The sequence below is a fragment of the Opisthorchis viverrini genome, assembly GCF_000715545.1.
Source record: "Opisthorchis viverrini unplaced genomic scaffold opera_v5_150, whole genome shotgun sequence".
In the NCBI taxonomy this organism is placed as follows: Eukaryota; Metazoa; Platyhelminthes; class Trematoda; order Opisthorchiida; family Opisthorchiidae; genus Opisthorchis; species Opisthorchis viverrini.
Window position 1 is genome coordinate 716,860 of NW_008751806.1, and position 6,357 is coordinate 723,216.

Below are 6,357 nucleotides of genomic sequence, written 5' to 3' on the forward strand. Positions count from 1 at the left end.
GCTTGCAAATAGGATGCTTCTGCTTGATGAGTAGGCAGCGCATTGAGATGGTAGTGCAAGCAGTCAGGGGTCTTCGCAAAGTGCGTCGCTCGTGCAATGAGCGTTAAACGATCATCAGGAGTGACGCCGGGGGAGAAGAATATCTTAGTTGATTTTTTGGGTGGGGATGTGGCTGATGCGGTAACTGGTAGGGAGGTTCGGTGTTGGCCTAAGTGGCGGGGCCGTTACATATTGCGTTTGAATAAGTTATTAAATGAGACGGAATATATCTATAGGTGTTGTGGGTTGAGGTCATCCTATACGACGTCAGTCTCGCGATTCTCATTGGGCGTGCGATCACACGGAACTCATGAGGAAACAAATCAAGGCAGGCTCAGCCAACGGGACATCGGCGCACATGGGTAAGTAGGTCAGCAGCGCACATTTACATACAGACGACATACATCCTAATACACAAGTGTCGGGCAGGACGGTCTATGCGGTAAGGTGAGTGGGGATTACGGATAATCATAAGAGCTGGAGATCAAAACTACGCAAGTTGAGTAGGCAAGTGAGTAGGGGAATAATCATGAGATCAAGATAGATTCAACAGCTGAGGTTTATCTTTTTGGGTGAATATCCCCACCTGATTTTCGCCACTTACGCTTTTTGTACCTCGTTTTTTACTGAAACTTTCAAGGAAACAAAGCTTCAGCGCTTGCTTTCATATTTATTCTGGTGCGGTGGCTCTAGTGGTGAATTACTTTTACTTCTTGGTCTCTTTATTTTATTTTATCTTTTCCGTTATTTGAATTTTTTATCACGCGGGGTGCCGGACCCTATGGTTAAGTCTCCCGGCTGTTGCGGAAGCATTTGGAAGCGCACTTGTGTGCCGCTTGTAAGGACGGGGAATCAGTTAGCAGGAACAAACTAATCACATGCGCGTCCACCTTGAATGCAAGTCTGGCGATCGTCGCCGCGAGCGTGCAAGTTTCACTTTCATAGCATTTGACGTAGTATTTTAGGCAATCCGTTGAACACTAGCGGCTACTGTGACTATTTGGCTCGTCAAGGATCCCAAATTCTGTGTTCTTAGGCCGTCTTCTGTGTTGAGGTGCGGTGGCCTTGACCACCGACGGTAGGTTTTTCCGACATTGACGTCGAGGTTTGGTATCGCAGGATTTCCCCCTTAACAATCCACTGTCCCATAAGCAGACTTCAGCGCCTGAACTAGGTCCACCAAATGGCAAATTTGGTAACGTGGATCATCAAGAGACAATGGCGGTGGCTTGGGAAAAAGTAAGAGTGATATACCCTGATTTGATGGCTTGTAATCAGACAACAATCATTGCTGGATAGGAAATTAATTTGGTAAAACTTCCACGAAGAATGTTTCTTACTCATTTGTATGAACTTCTCTCTGCATATCAGAAACATCTAAACGCAGGGAAACTGCGTCGTTTGGTGGAGGGGGTCATGCATTTACCATCACGGGTGTCCGCCGTCTGGGAGAACTTTGGTGTTTGCAGCTGTAACTATAAGTTAGTTAACGTAGGATTACCACATATTCCTGGTTCCAACACAATGATCGTACAGCCTTTAGAGTTGCGGGCCAAGTGCTCCAGAACGATAGAATGCCTATAGTTGTTCGACGTTGTTGTTTTGGAAGTAAGTGTCGTCTTCCAGGATTCTATTTTGGTTACTCTGTTAAAACGTATGTAATCCACTCGCGCACATGAGCCACTTTACCTGTCAGGACACTTGCTGATGGCACTTTTGAGTGAGTCTGAGTGGTACACCAACTTTCTCAGTCGACCGTTTACACTGTATGTACAATTTTTGCTCACATTGCCAAAATGGGCCATTCCCGATTGTGCATACCCCGCAGGTGATGTGGAGCCGGTAATCGCTGACGTAAAACGTGAATATCAGGTTCGTGCGACGCAGTCATTGGGGGTGTTGACGGAAGCGGTGAGCTAGTATAATGATAAGTCCTAGGCCCACGGTACGCCATTCTGCATTTGAGCCATAAGATTGAATATATGTCGCTCGTTTGCAGTGTACATGATCCAAATACACGAAGGTTATGTGAAACTTACGCGCCTTCGGGCTACTTTGTAAATATAGAAGCAGCATAACAAAACTTCATACACGTTTTTATTTGATATAGTTCGCACATTTCTCATCCAAACAAGTCAAACAATCTACACATGGTAGACATCGTTTCCATTTCTAGGAAGACATACAAAGACGGACGCCCGATATCCATAAAATGTATAATCCAAACGGTTGCTTCGAGTGACCCGTGACACCAGAATCTCCGGGACGGTAAACGAAGTCGGAGCTGGGTTTCTTTGCGGTACTATTAATGTAAAACATAAAATCACGAAACATATAAACTTGATAAAATGTAACCATCTAAAACAAATGACCCCAGCTGACATAAAAGTACAAACCAAATGAGCAAAACAGTTTCACACGTGAGACTGCCAATGCTGCATAGAGTTGGCCAAGAAATGATCAGATGGTGTCAAGTTCAGGTGAGAGGGGTGACTGTAACAAGAAAACTCCAGTACCTCGCGCGTTCGAAACACAAACCAATCGGATCAGAAGAAACTTGGAGAATTTTAAATGTCTAATCAATAGATGATACACCATTTATCAGCGGGAAAGTGCACAGCATGCACCTACGGGCTAGTCTTCACCCAGTTAAAAAAGACTCGTCCGAATTAGTCGGTCTCGTGCGTACCATCAACATTTACTACTTCGCAGAAGCGTCGGAACAACGCTATCGACTACCATCTGGCGAAACCTATGCGACTGTAATGACCTTCCCTGTATTACAACTCAACCTTACACAGCTTACTTCTGACGGAAGGCATATCACCTGCCATAATAAAACCCAACTATTCGTCAATCGTACTTGCATGCGACGGTGCTTGTATATGATCTGCGAAGTAGGGGCTCTGCCGAATTCATCGGCAACAAACTGTCCCGCTTCGCACAAACGGCGTTCCATAATTACGCAGGGTCCTACAGGTGCCCAGTTGCTCTACCGTTAGCCGTCGATTCACCAGAATCGGATCACCTAGAAATTCGGTCACATGATTGTCCTCAGGCTAATAAAGGGTGATGGAGAAATGATCCCATTGTTTCCCCAGAAAAAACCTCACTGGACGGCCGACGATTTTGTACAGTTTTTCATACGTAAATACATTCAGCCCACTGGTTTCTTGGGTTTCTCAAAGTTTCGTTGGTTTTGGTGGCCGTCTTCTCTGGTTGTAATACACTCACTCGTAAAATGTATATCTCTGGTTCCTCTATTACTCCTGCACGGGTAAATACTACATAATTACCCCTCATGTTTTCATTTTGTGCATTCACTTCTCAACAAATATTTCTCAAGCCGTATCTGAAGCCGTCATACTTTGACCGTAAAGATGAATGCGCACCAAGAATACGAATGGGAATTATTAAAACAAATTACGAAACGTCCTGAAGCCGTCATACTTTGACCGTAAAGATAAATGCGCACCAAGAATACAAATGGAGATTATTAAAACAAATTACGCAACGTCAAGCATATTGTGGTGATTCTTGGCTCTGACGTAAATTTTACGCAAACATTTCTGCGAGACGAAAAAAAGGTTTTTTGAAAAAAGCTTCTGACGGATAAGGATCGGCATGTGAACATAATTGGCGCCTGTCACAATTGACAAGGCAGCACAGATGCCGTGAATCTGGCAAAATCATTGAGGAGCTAGACACGCGGCGTATCTGTTTAACCTCCAGCACAATTGAACAAACCATTAAATGTATGACAACCCCGTATTTCCATCGCTGTTGAAAATGGCATAAATTTAAAGTCGAAAAAGGTAATTTGCCTACTTACCAAAGGGTTGAATGCCCGAGACCACTGCTAGGTAGAGAATCTTTATCTTGGTAATCAGTTTTTGAGTCTTTGGTACGGAGGTGCTGAAGTCCTCTTGTGCACCATATGCGTTAGCAAAATGAATGTATAAACGTTCCAAAGATGGAAAGGGGGCCAATGTTGGTATAGGTACCGTAACGACGGGAAAATTAACACGACGGATCAGCCAATGTATGGTTTGGCTGCTTTCGTTTTCATACGGAGCGTCAAATATTCCTGAAAAGTCAGACAGAAGCACATTGCAGATTCAAAACTTCGTGGAGCAATAAAAACAACTCTGTTGTGTGACCGCTTTCCTATTTCTGGGATACACGGATGAAGAATCTTCCCACACAAAACTAGCACCGATTCGCTTAGGAAAACGACTGTCTTCTACTTCGCTCAACGAGCATCGGGACAAAAGTACCCTGGTATCAAAAGTTGGATTAAATGGCTTGCTTAAAGAACAACCATGGTAACGTAGATGGTTTTAACTTAAAGACCTGCAGTAGAAGCACTTCTTTATTTGACCCACGAATGGCCTTATGGTCGAAAACATCACCTATGGTGCCATTATGAGCCTAAACTTTCACTTGAATTGACCCGACCAGTGCTTGTGCAGTGAGCGACGATTTCTCATCCGCGGATCGCTACTCGCGTGTGATTCTCCCAGTATTCGCAGAACGGAAATGAATTCTCAGAAGCTGCGACGATTTCAAGGTCATGACTTCGTATTGAACAATGTTTATATCTAATGGGTTGTTTCGCAAATTATCTGCAAGGGCTATTTGTTTAAGTGAGTGGAACTTCTAGGTCATCAATCGCCACCGACTGTGGAAACGATGCAAACGTAGCAAAATATCGCGAGTCGCAGCTTAACGCGGATTGTTTACAATAGACGAACGTTGCAGGCTTTTCCTTGGCTGAGGAAATCAGTGTAATTTCTAGTATCTGCAATGTGCCTATGGTCGCAGCATATGAAGAAGTGACACTCCTGTGAATATTTTTTCTACTTATATCTGCTCGACAAGACGAACACCGAATTACGTGTTCTCCGACGTCGACAAATGCCATTCCGAGTTATCATCGCAGTAAAAAGTTCATTGTTTTCGGATACCTCGGGTGAAATTGGAAGAAGGTAAAACTTACATATGTTGATGACCCATGCCGGTACGTTGGGTTTAGTTATAAAATGTGGCCTTTTTTCTATTGTAACTGGCAAACCAAAACTGGGCAATCATGACATCGATCATAGAGGAAAGCTGTACGAACCTAGATGACGCAAACGTCCGAAATGATTCTGGGAATCCATGGTGACCAATCAACCGGCAAACTAGCGCCCATGAAACCCTGGCAGGAAAATTCGAAGTTCAGAATTGCAGGATGTTTAAAGTTGAAATATATTGGTCGTTTGGATTGGTAGATATCTCCTGCCGAGAAGCGTATGACCTTTACTTGGGGATATCAACGTCCTCAAATGAGTGTAAGAAATTGTTTAGGTTAACAAATATCAGTGTAAGATCAGCAGGTTTATGGATCTCACAGGACGATTGCGACTATTAGATTATACGCAGTTCGTAGCCAGTAGTCAATAGGAGCAGACAGACGTGCGGTAGCAGATGATATATTGAGGACTGACAGGAACTAGTCCTACAGACAAACGGATTATTAAGCATCATGAGTTAAGCAAACGTACAATCAACAATGACGCGATCAGCAGGAGCGGGGAGTAGTCACTGACGCAGCACGAATTTCTATAGGGGCAACAGCGAGTAAGTACCGAACGATGTACAAACATACATATGGGGGCAGTCTGACAGTGTGAATTGGCCGTAACGGAGCACTAGTCCGTACGTTCGGAATGTGAGTGACTGTCTTTCGGTCGGCGTCGACGCAGCCGCTCGTCTCGCGTGACAGGTCAGATTGCGTGGTTTCGTCCGTTTAAAACAACTCCCAGTAGGGGCTATCTGGCAGGCGTGATACATGGGTTGTATCATCCGTTATGATGACAATGAAATTCCCCACGTTTATTATGTCCCCATTTGTAATCCCCGCCCCACTTTTGTGTTTAGTGTGTATATATGAACTGACGTTTGTTTGTCCTTACAACTTAACCCATTTGGCCTTGAGGTCATCCGGCCATTTGTATCTGAATTTGCACGTGTGACTGTTGCACGTTGGAGCCTGTTTGCTCCCTTGCTTTGCACTTTTGAAGTCCAAGCGGACTGTTTGTTTTGGACGCGTATCTACTGTCGAGGTTTGTACAAATTGTGAATTTCTCTCACCCTAAAAGTACCGTATCGAAACCCAGCTCCGACATTGTTTTGCCTACCCGGAGGTTCTGGAATTACGCGTCACTCGAAGACACCATTCGACCGTTACAACCAGGGTGTTAAAGAAGTAACTAAATGCAACGAGACCGTTTTATTTAATGCACTAAAGTCGAGAGGGCTTGAAGGTCGAATGGT